This window comes from Xenopus laevis, chromosome 3L (genome assembly GCF_017654675.1).
Source record: "Xenopus laevis strain J_2021 chromosome 3L, Xenopus_laevis_v10.1, whole genome shotgun sequence".
Taxonomy (NCBI): Eukaryota; Metazoa; Chordata; class Amphibia; order Anura; family Pipidae; genus Xenopus; species Xenopus laevis.
The window spans coordinates 115185919-115198316 of NC_054375.1; the positions used below are offsets into that span (position 1 = coordinate 115185919).

Sequence of the window (12398 nt, forward strand, 5' to 3'; positions counted from 1 at the left end):
TAGCTAATGGGGATGCATTTTCTTAACATATAAAGAAAAGATAACATTTACTTAAAAATAAATTAGTTGTAACTAGTTTACACTAGCATGTTAAATTTATGGTATCTATAGACCCATATTGTAAAGTCATTATAATGTGACTCATTTATGAACCTATTGCACCCATCAAATATTTGTTCTCGTTGTTCTACCTACAGTTTACTAAAAAAATACGAATGAATCACTGATTGGTTGCTATGGGTTACTGCCAAAGTGCAGATTTGCTCAGCGTTCATAAATTACTAGTGGAGCAGTTTGGTTGGAGATTCAACCCACAAAAGTGGGACAAATGCTTAACTTTGCCTAGTACATAAAACAAAATTAGAAGACTTAAGCTGGCCACAGACGCAAAGATCCAATCGTACGAATCAAGTATGATTGGACTTCCCCATCTCCAGACCTGCCACTAACCATTCCGATCAAATAAAGTACAAAAGAACAGATCAGCCAATGTTCTGCCCCTGACAGCAATTGTACGAAAGTTATGTCTAGTGACAGTCTCCCTCTCAAAATCGTACTATCGGCAATACATGCAGAGATATTATCGGCAGTCAATAATCTGCCCGATCGACCAAACGACCGATCTCCGCTGGATAAAAAATGTCGGGACTCTCCATACATGGTCCGAAAATCGTACGAATCCTTGATTCATACGATCAGATCTTTGCGTCTATGGCCAGCTTTAAATATAAACAGGGAATAATCAGCACTGCAGATCTTACAAAGAAGCCAGCAAAATGCTTGTGATTTTTAATTATAAACAATAAAAATAAAGGATATCCCAAGTCACATAGTCAGTAGTAAACACATTTCATATTACTGAGGTTAAACTGGCAGCTGGCTACATTCCTCTGGATTAGGGACTGTATGGCAAAGGCTCATCTTTATGGATATTATAAGCTCAATTATGTTAGTGTTTATATTTAGCTTCAATCTTTCATTTGCCACTTCTTGGTTTTACACTGTAGGTGGCATTGCAGAAGGACTATATGTGCATAGGTTTTGCACATGTTTATGAAGAGCCAACTGTAAACCTCCATATGGAGGAGTTTTCAGATTTATAGAATGGACACCCTAACCGAGTTTTGGAAGGTTTTAGTGTTCAAGTGTACTTAAATCATGAAAATGGTCCTGCCATGGCTATCTTTTAGCTCAACCAGAGAACGGAATCAATTTCCTGTGTTCCAAGACTGGTTTAACAATGGCCTCTACTTCTGCACTGCTTTGGAGGGAATCTGCTGGAGAACCAAGCACAGTCTACTTGTGGTTTGCTGTGTGGACCCCCAATTCCAAATGAAATGAAGATCTTACTGCAAAACATTCAGTAAACAATCTGAGGTGCCCTTATTACAGTACAGCACAAACCTATCCAAAGATGCATGATTACAAACATCACAAGAGAAAATAAATCCGCAATGAATATTAAGATTATTAGTATTGTATATTGTGTCTCTGAATATTTTGTACTATTCATTTTTTGGGGTAAATTTTTATCACTGCAGTACATGAAATACCAATATATTTTTTTCACAGTAGCTTCTCATTGGCTCTAGGAGTACAATGTTTTAGTAGGGTGAGGGCACGAGGGTTCTACAGCTCACAGATATTTTGCTTTCACAAAGAAATCACAAATCTTTATACTTAAAGATTAAGAAGTTGCTTTTATGTTGTAATAATTTAGTTAGTTGTTTTGCTTGTAGATAGTGTACTGCCTGTTAGCTGTGTTATTGAATCTACATCATCCCTATAAAAACAGCGATATGATTTTATAGCCAGAATTTCAGCTATCTTTGTAAAAGGAGAGGATCTAGAAAGTGTCACAGGTTTTCTGCCTTTACGATCCAAGGAAGGGTCCTGTTCTTGTGGGAAAAATGTAAATAGAAGCAGTTTAAATACAGTATTAGGGCAAAATATATTACAGAGGATGTGCTTGCTAGAGGTTTGATATTTTGTATTGGAAGTAGGTTCCTTGGCAATAAACGATTATGTAAGGCACTGAAATTTCATGTGGGGGGCCTAGATATTACATTATGTATTATGAAAATTGATTTTTTTTGTAGGATCTGTATTTTTTGTGTTTGTCAGGGAAAAAGCATCCTAAAATAGGAACAGTAGTTCAAATATCAATAATAAAAATCTTCAGAAAAAAAAAAAATCTCTTCACCCTGCTCTGTTCGCCTTTATGGAACACAAATTGCTTTGTAAAGTCTTTACCACGTTGATCTGGAAAAGATGTGCCTGTAGGGATAAAATTTCCATATGAGAAAAGCTCCTTAATGAATATGTGGATAATGTATTTTCACTGGAAAGGCTGGTTGGCCCAGTTAAAGTCACGTAATCAGGCTATGCCCTGGCTTTGTTGAAATAAGAAGATTAACCCCTTCAGTGCACTGGGCAAATTGCCATGGCACTCCACATTCAACATCAGCATCCAGTAAGCCTTATTTGCTAGGTAGCTATTAATATTTAACTTGTCAGGGAAAATGAAACAATTCTGGCTGTCCCTCCAGCAAATTTAAGGCTACTGGAAACATCAGTACTCTCTTGTCTGTAGATGTATATATAATGCTTCTTCATAAATCATTTTTTTCTTGTGGTTTTTAGTTACTCTCATCATTCATAGATTTTGCTCTCTTAAATCTTTTTGGCCTACTTCCATAAATCTTCATATCAAATAAATTCCTAAGAGATCTGGGATCTCTGTGGAGATATGGAGGGATGCTTAGTCCCAAGTAGGGATGTCCCGATTCCTGCCTCCAGCCGTTTCTAAACTATAGTTCAAATCACCCAGGGCCATGAGGTCATGGGAGTGTAATTCAGTCACAGCAGGTGGGATGCCGATTGGCTGCCCTTGCTAAAAATCGCTGACAGGTTTTTTTTTCATTTCAGCTCCAGATTTCATTGGAGAATGCTTATTAGACTGCTTTTCTGATTCCTGTCCTTTTAGGAAATATAGCCAGGAAATATGGAAGGCTTGAAAGTTTAGTTGTTGGACAGATGTAGAACTACAGAGAGTCCTCGAGTTACATACACCCGACTTACGTACAACTCATACTTACATAGAGAGGTTATGGCAGTGACATACTGTGGCTTGCTTGGCCTTTATTAGCATTTAGCTTTATTAAACCACCTGCCCCAATCCCCTCTGTCATGTGTTGTCTACTGCAGAGCACAAAAGGGTACATATGCAGAGAAAGGTAAAAATAAATACTATGATAAGACAAACACTATCTTGTTGCATTTAATAGTTAAAAGTATATGTTTCAATTTGCATACAAATTCAGCTTAAGAACAAACCTACAGACCCTAACTCGTACGTAACCTGGGGACTGCCTGTACATGCATATCCCACAGCAGTTACGTTGAGAGTTTTAGTTCTTCAACAGCTGAAGTGCAGAAGGTTGCCTATCCCTCCTTGTATAAGCGTTGAATGAATATACAGACAACAATTGACTTTACTGATGCATCTAGCTCATATGAAAAAGGTCATGGCGGCGAGCACCACGTTCTTCATTTAATCCTGCTCTCTCTGTAGGTGTAAATTATCAAAGAATGTCATGGTTATAGGATAATGGTATGACCCAGATTCAAAGGAACAAGTCTTCCAGTTAGGGTTAAAATGCATGAAGATAAGACTTCCTTTTTTGCCTATCCAAGATGTGGTTCTTTCCTTCCTAATCTGCAGATAAGGGCGATAATCCAAGGAAGAGCTGCAGGAGACTTTGTGAGGGGAACAGAATTCAAGACAGAGGAGCATTTAAAGCTAGGGATCAGAACTCATACATGGCTTTGCATCACTTGTTAATGTGAAAGCACAGTACGTGGAAAAGTCTTGTGCACTGGTGGGGATTTTTTATGGTAGAAAAAAAACAAGTAATATCAAAGAAAGAAAAACATAAAGCCAATTACTCCCTCTGTATACAGAATCAGGCAAATTTGGGAATAGAAACCTGCCATTCCCTATACTCTTCTGAGTGTATCAACAGCCTTCAGGAGTTTTCAAGGCTGCAGTGTCATGTCCAAATAAAGGGAGGGACCTTGTTGGTGCTGATGGGGAATTTATTGCACTTTGCAGAGAATAATAATCTTTCACCCTGGTCTTTTTCAGTTTATATGCAGTGCTAGCATCCTCTGACAGCAGTAGTTACTTTTAAATAATATAGGTTAGAAAAAAACTAATTTGCCTGGAGAGTTAGTGCACACTGATAATATGCATAACATATTGCACCTACTGAGAGATTCTTATAAATGATGCATTACTTTATCAAAAGGAAAAAAACCCAGCTCTAACCCTAATATGGCAATGACAGTTCACGAATGCAGTACTTCTGTGGTTCTCAATGCACCTCCTTCAATGCTTTTGAAGTCAGTAGTATATTCATGGTAATGCTTGTGTTTAATTTATTGCCTCTCTTTAAGAAGCTAGCTAATATAACCTACCTGGTGGAGGTGTTTGTAAGTAATGCATGCAAATTATAGATAGACAGCGTGCTTGGATATTCTCCATAAAGCATAAAGATTTTTTCTGATTTAGACTTCGATAATTCTAGGGAAAGTAGCGTTTGTTCTAGAAAAGAAATACACAGTTGTCAGTGCTTGGATATTCTCCATAAAGCTTTTAGCTAGCAATCATATTTTTAGTGCTGATAAAAACTTACTTTTTCTTAAAATATATGGATTTTTTTGTGATTTTGACTTTGATAATTCTAGGGAAAGTAGTGTTTGTTATAGAAAAGAAATACATGGATGCCAGCATATCAAAGAGCTAAGCACAGGTAGGTTGACCAGTGGCTCTCAGTGACCACATACAGTGCTTTTGTTGTTCTAGATTAGAGCAAAGGTATCCTAAGTAGTATTTATTGATCTCTTCCAATAATTATGTATGTCTGTGTGACTGACACAGTTTAGAAGGATGTTATAAAACCAGTGCTGTTGATATGGACAACAATGGGTACAGGTGACAGATCTCCCTTTCTGAGAAGATATTTGGGATGCATTTAATCCCCAGATATTTGTTTTCAGCAACCCAACTTTATTCAAATTCCACTTTTCTTTGTGTACAGGTTTACTTGGTATAAGACCTTTCCCAAATAGATAATCAAAGATAACTATCATCCATTATTTATAAATGTTTTTGAAATATTAGAATATATAGAATTCATATATTCATCTATTGTGAAAACTTGCAACAGGGTCTTACATTTAGGTCAGATACATTATCATTAGGGTATTGTCATCTCTTCCTCTTCCAGAGGCAATTATGTAAGATTTAATTACTATAGAGGCAATGCCTGACACTGGTCCTCAAGCAATGGATTTAAAACAAGGGTAAGCATTTATAAATTGGGGGAGACATGCAGTTTAGGAAGGCTTGGGTCCAATTATAGTAAAAAGAGATCAGGGTGTAGAACTTGCAGCCCCCCGTTATCGATCTTTAGTGGTTGATGTATAACTGCCAGCACCCCCTGCAGTCTTTAGTTGTTCGACAGATGCTGAAAGCTGTGGTAAATGTTAATTTAAACACTGACAATTTTCTGTTAGAACACAACAACATAAAATCAAGTAAAATTACAGTGAATTTTGTGACATTTGTCATTCTTTTGTATTTGAGTCTTATAGAAAGGGCAGCTCATGTCTCATAGTCAGTTTCATTTCTCTGGAATGCTTCTCTTTGCAGCAGGGTTTTTTGGCTTGGGTTGTCTTTCCTGCCTGGTTGCCAGGGGAGCAGCTAGGCAGACCTGAAATATGCACAGAATAGGACTGGCCTGTCAAAGTGTCTGAGATGAACCATGGGCTAGTCCCCCTGCAGCTGGGCTCAGACATGCCTCAGCCCTTGTCTGGGTCCTGGGAATGGCAAAGCCTACTGAGGTTCAAGGGCAATCTTGATATTCATTAGTCAAGGGCCTTGATGTTCCCACTCTTCTCTTGGTCCTTTTCCCCCCCCTCTTTCCGCTCTCCATCTTTTGACACATTCCTATGTGTCTATGGATGAGAGAGAAAGAAAAAAAAAAGCTTTCCTCCTTCTGTTTTCTGTGTTTGGACTTACACCAGACCGTGCATAAACTGTACCGTGAAACAAGGGGGTGGGGTTAGAAGGACAATGTCTGCAAGGAGCCATTCAGTGCCAAGCCCATGACCTGTCTGCACCCTCAATCTTCCGCACAAACTCACATGGACATTTAACCGTCTTCACTTTACAACCCAACAATTCTACATACTTGCAGAGGGATACATTGTTTCCATGGCTCTTGAGATAAATATGTCGCTACAGGGTGGCATAATATTCAGACATGAACCAAGAATAACAGGTGTGTGTTTTGATAAATATAGTCTTATGTGTATGTTGCCACTAAGTGTGCCTGTAGAACTGTGATTGCCAAACCATAGTTTTTCATGAATTAGGCTCATAGAGCAAGGTGCATTTTGATAATCCTCTCATGGTGGAGGATGCTGGAAAACATTTCAACATGACTCCTAGTATTTAATAGGTAGATAAGGGTTCTGATTCTGCAAACACCAAAGAAGAGAGTGGTTACTTTTGTCTTTGCTTTTGCTGATATGCAAAGGGGTGGTTTTAAAAATAATAATTTTGTAATTATTATTAGCCAGATACATAACAAGCTATATTTGCTATTTATAAAGAAAAAAACAACCGTACAGTAAATTTCTTGACTGGTAAAGTAATGTAAGGTTAAACAAAGTCATCAAATGTCCTGTCGGCCTTTTCATATTTTCTTATAAACTGACTTAGTAATTACCCAAGCCAAGCAGCACGTGTTATTAGTTTAAAATGATTTCCCCCCTTGTTAGGCCCCAGTAACAGAATAGAGGTGTAATTGTGCTAAGGAGTTAGCAGGGGAGAACTGCTTTTGGACACATTTAAGTCTGAGGTGGGGGGGGGGGGGAGTATGAAAGGACTTAATTTACATAAGCAGCATGGGTCTGCAACAGAAAGAAAGATATCAGGGGTTGCAAAATTTAATCTAGACTTGAAGCAAAATAAGGGAGAAAGAGGAGGGGTGAAAACCTGACAGTAAAAAGGGTTTAGCTAAGTAACACCCTGGAGAGATTAAATTGTCCTGAAAGTTTCTCCCCATGATTCTATGAAATGGGCAATGGGGTGTACCGAGGGGGTGGGTTGGTAACACCTCCCTAAGTGCATGAATAAGAAATGGGCAAAGAAAGAGATCTTTATTAGGTGGAAAGGGAAAATCTGCTAGTGTTTAAAAAAATGTAAATTATATCCACAATATTTTCTATAGAATGTTAAATGGATGGATTTGCCAGTAAAATGCTCTCCTTTTCCATAACAACCAGACTCAATGAATTAACATATTACAATTACAGTATAATGTATATACATTGTGTGATTGCAACTCTATTGTGCCAACAGTAAAAACATATGTAAAGGTAATACTTAAAGACCAGGGCACAAAGCATCCATGTGCCAACATCTGCCGTGAAGTAGATGAAATACAGGCTTTCCAATACTTTGTGGCTTTTAGCATTCCCTGGCCTTTTGTTTGACCCAACATGCTACTCGCCACCTACCCCCTATAAATGCCATGCTGCTGAATGCCGGCAGCAATGTGGTTAGAGCAAGGGATTATTCTATTGTAACTCATGGTGCAAATTGGCAGGCATTTTGCCTTAGCTTCTTAAGGCCTTTCATGGGAAAACAGAACTTTACTTCCAGATTTACTTTTATTTTAAAACCATTAGGGGGTTAATTTGAATTGCTACAGTCACCCTATAATTCCATTTTCCTAAAGAAATATACACCTTATTTAATTTCTGGTTATTTATATGTTATTCTTATATACTACTAGCATATATAGTTTCACAAATTTGGGGAATGTCATGGGAGTTTAGGGGGCACATTTACTTAGGGTCGAATATTCGAATATTCGTCCGTCAAAGTAAAATCCTTCGACTTCGAATATCGAAGTCAAAGGATTTACCGCATTTCCTTCGTTCGTACGATCGAAGGAAAAATCTTTGATCAAACGATTAAATCCTTCAAATCGAACGATTCGACGGATTTTAATACATCGATCGAACGATTTTCCTTCAATCAAAAAACCTAGGAAAGCCTATGGGGCCCTTCCCCATAGGCTAACATTGATGCTCGGTAGGTTTTAGGTGGCGAAGTAGGTGGTCGAAGTTTTTTTTAAAGAGACAGTACTTCGACTATCGAATGGTCGAATAGTCGAACGATTTTTAGTTTGAATCGGTTGGTAGACGAAGGTCGAAGTAGCCAAAAAAATACTTCGAAATTCGAAGTATTTTTTATTCTATTCCTTCACTCGAGCTAAGTAAATGTGCCCCTTGGTATTAGCATATCATATTCAGGCATGACCAGCCTGCGGCCCTGCAGCTACAGGCCGGGTAATCAATGCTGATTCTTTTTCCTCCAGGGGTGGGAGTGGGGCAAGCTATCTGCATTGCTCTGGGCCTCTGCTGTAATCCTGACCCTAGAGAGTACCCCAGTTATAATGATCTACAAACCAGCAAGAAACATCAAGTGTTTTCAAAAACAATAACTGGCCAGTATGGTGTTTTTTTAGTATATGATATTACATGCACAAAAAAAAGTGAAAAAATGAGCTCAATGCCAATTACTCCTGAAACACCTCTGCCATATGTCACAGAAATAATATGTCTTCCTTAGACAGCCGGCTGTGCATATTGCACCCTGTGAAAGTGGGAGTGCCCCCCCCCCCGGCTATAGGCTTGGGAGTGTCAAATAATCTCACTGCTGTCCCAATTCTATTTGGCTCCCCTTATAGAAACAATAAAAAGTCTTCCCAAATTAGGGGCCGATTCACTAAGGGTAGAATATCGAGGGTTAATTAACCCTCGATATTCGACTAGGAATTAAAATCCTTCGACTTCGGATTTAGTGCAGATAGTTCGATCGAACGATCGAACGATAATTCCTTCGATCGAACGATAAAATCCTTCGGATCGAACGATTCGAAGGATTTTAATCGAACGATCGAAGGAATATCCTTCGATCAAAAAAAGTTAGCCAAGCCTATGGGGACCTTCCCCATAGGCTAACATTGAGTTCGGTAGCTTTTAGATGGCGAACTAGGGGGCCGAAGTTTTTTTTAAAGAGACAGTACTTCGACTATCGAATAGTCGAACGATTTTTAGTTTGAATCCTTCGATTCGAAGTCGTAGTCGAAGGTCGAAGTAGCCCATTCGATGGTTGAAGTAGCCCAAAAAAAACTTCGAAATTCAAAGTTTTTTACCTTCGAATCCTTCACTCGAAGTTAGTGAATCGGCCCCTTAGTGTCTGATTTTCATTAGATTTTTTTTTAGCACCAGTGAGCACCTATTTTGTCTCTTCAAAAAATTATTACTAGCCACCCAGAAAATCTCACAGCAGGTTCTTATGCCACTGATGTATAAGGAATGTATCTTGCTGGAATACACAAAAACAAGTGTACAGCTAACAAGGGGCCACTGCAAGATGATAGTCCATTGGATTTGTAATTTTGCACATTTATTTATCTTATAGTCACAAAGGTTAGGGACATTTGGATAGTCTGTCTGGCTTTAGAACGTGACAAAATAAGTTAAGATAATATACAAAATAAAAGTGTTTGCTCATCTATATGACTTGGGGGCACTGTACTCCTTTGTATTGACTCAGTGTAATAAATATACATTTTTGGTTAATTATTTTTAAAACATCCTATTAGCCAAACATTTTTTTCACAAATAGGTGTAATTTTGCTTTTGTTTAGCCACCTTTTTCTTCTCCTGACTGTATAAATGTATACATGCTAATATGGCCAATGAGAAAAAGGAACTAGAATTTACACTGTATTTTGTGTTAGCGTGTACTAAAAAAGTAGGCATCTCTCATGTCTGGTAGATAGGCTATTTATATTTCTAAAGTCACTAAACTCTGTTAATTGGACTAATGGTATGAAAATGAAATATTCCTACAAGACTTGTAATAACTAAAACTGTATGATAGAGATGAACAACTGGAAGCCCTAAGAGATGCCGGTGAACTATAACTCCCTTACCCACAGACAGCTGACATTTACCTTAGCATGCTGTGTAATTGATAAAAGGCAACGTGTTGAAGAAACTGATTGCTTCCAGCTCTCAGGGAGAGGCCTGCGGAAATCTGGTAAATAATGCCCATAGGGGTCCTGAGTTTATGCTTAAATCCAGGGAAAGTTAACAGGAAGATTAAAACATCACAAAGTGGTTTTGTATAGGCAGTCTGACATGCAGGCTAATCCTTGTGTCCCCGGGTCCTCTCAGGCACATACTCTGCCCGCAAGACATGTTGGGACCTTTGAGATCATGATCAAATTCTCACAGGGAAAGGATTTGTGGAGGAATAATACATATCCATGGCAAGCAAGTGGTAGCTCTGAAATTTCTCCTAGATAATAAGAATCCAGAGGCTTATTGCCTGCCTTTTTGTGAATAGATACCAGTAGTAAGTTATTCTGGCTAATTTTGTATGACTCTGGGAATTTCTCTGCAATAATGTGTCCTCTTTAATCTACTCTTCCAGGTCCCCACGATGACAAGCTGAAATTACAGCTTCACTACAACAGACAAGCAAATCTGTGGGACTGTTTCAGCAGAGAGTACTGCGCTGGCCATGCATTATAAATGACAATATTTCAGCATATCCACTTCATCCTCTCCACCTAAGAAGATCTAACAAAAAGTGGATTCACAAAGAAGTTTATCTGCCAGGCACCTCTTTCCGTTGCACATCTTTAAAGTAGCTTCAAAACCAGTTAATCACAAAAGACATGACCAACCATGTTTTAGAAGGGTGAACAATTCATTTGTCAAAAAAACAAAACAAAACAAAAATAAAAGGTTCCATGATATTCTACTTCACTGGCTGTTCATATTAATACAATGAAGTATAGTGTGTTTTTTATTGCCATAGTTCCTGTGGTAAAAATCCTCTTCAGACACCAGCATAAGAAATATGCTAATTGCTAAGGTTGTATCGTTGCAGTATTCTGTAGGAAATATTCCATTATTTTTAAACAGGATTTACAGAGATATCTCCTTTGAAATACAGTCTAAGTTTGTGTGTCACAAACATAAAGGCTGACAAGCAATTCTGAATTTACCTGAAAATCACTACAAGAGGTCACATGCCGCATACACCATCCACAGGTTGAAGCAGCAAGTCAACAAGCAATTCTTGACTGGAGGATTCTCCCTGTGAGGCAACTCCTGAGGACATGTGCTCCAAATACCTCATACAGATCTAAAGTAGAAATAACATTTTTGAGAGAAAACTTAATCAAAAGATTATATATCCTTATTAGTGGCCATTAAAAAAGAAACTAATAAAATTGTATTATACATATTAGTAAATAATACCCTTTTAATTTTCTTTACCTTTGGCCACCATTTTGTGGTGTTCCTTCGCTGATCACCTGACAGGAAATAAATGCAGGTTTACCTGTAACAGGAAGACTGTATTAAAAGATGTAACCTAGCAAGTATACGTGTCCCTGGTTTGTGTGTGAGCTCAGTGCCTAATACAACCCAGAGCGACACACACAAGAACTTCAACTGGCAGTGTTTCAATATGGGATTATCCCTGACGTTTAATGAGAATACAAGAAGTTACTCAAAATAATTTGTCATTTTGTGAACATGAAATGTTTTCAATGTTCTAAACAGCAAAGAGTGGGTTCAACATTAGTATCATGTGACATAGCACCTCCATCTTATGAAATAATTTGTTTTAGACATGATACATAAGTCTAGTAAGCCAAATTTCATCCATGTTGAATTACTGAAATGTACCAGATTTTAAAATATTCACTCATATCATACTTCTCCAAAACGTATGTCCCAAATGGGTTCATTCATGTGTTCTTGAAAGCTTCTGTATATATTTTTATGGGAGAATGTAGGAACACACAAGTAGTACAGTTATTATGCCTTTCCATTTCCCATGTATTCTCTTCTTATCTCTGTTACAATACTGAATTCTGAATATTGAATTCAGATTCTTTGGAAAAGAGGTTATGTATCATCAATTGGTTTGTGAATTGCCCATTATCAAATGTATATATGTCCTTCAATTTTTCAGAAATAAACTGTGCTATTATATCATCAAAAGAGTGGCCTTGTTCCTATAAAATGCAGTAGAATTGTATCATTCGCCATAGTATTACCCAGTATTACATATATAAATCTATACTACAAAGAGTCAGATGAAAATAAATGATACACAGTCTATCTGTTGTTTAATCTATTTATGTAAATAATATCACACTGCTCAAAGTATGCCATGAGCAGAATAACTTTCTTTCTTACAGAGAACACTGTCTTCCATTGAGCCTTAT

At 37.8% G+C, this 12398-nt stretch overlaps 1 long non-coding RNA gene across 1 annotated transcript in view; it reads left to right on the plus strand.

Moving 5' to 3' along the window:
* Positions 1-12171, plus strand: part of LOC108711460 — a 43220-nt gene extending 31049 nt beyond the window's left edge. The window contains exon 7 of the long non-coding RNA XR_001934905.2: positions 10586-12171. This is a non-coding gene — a long non-coding RNA (uncharacterized LOC108711460). The remainder of the gene's footprint in view (positions 1-10585) is intronic.
* Positions 12172-12398: the final 227 nt, after the last annotated feature.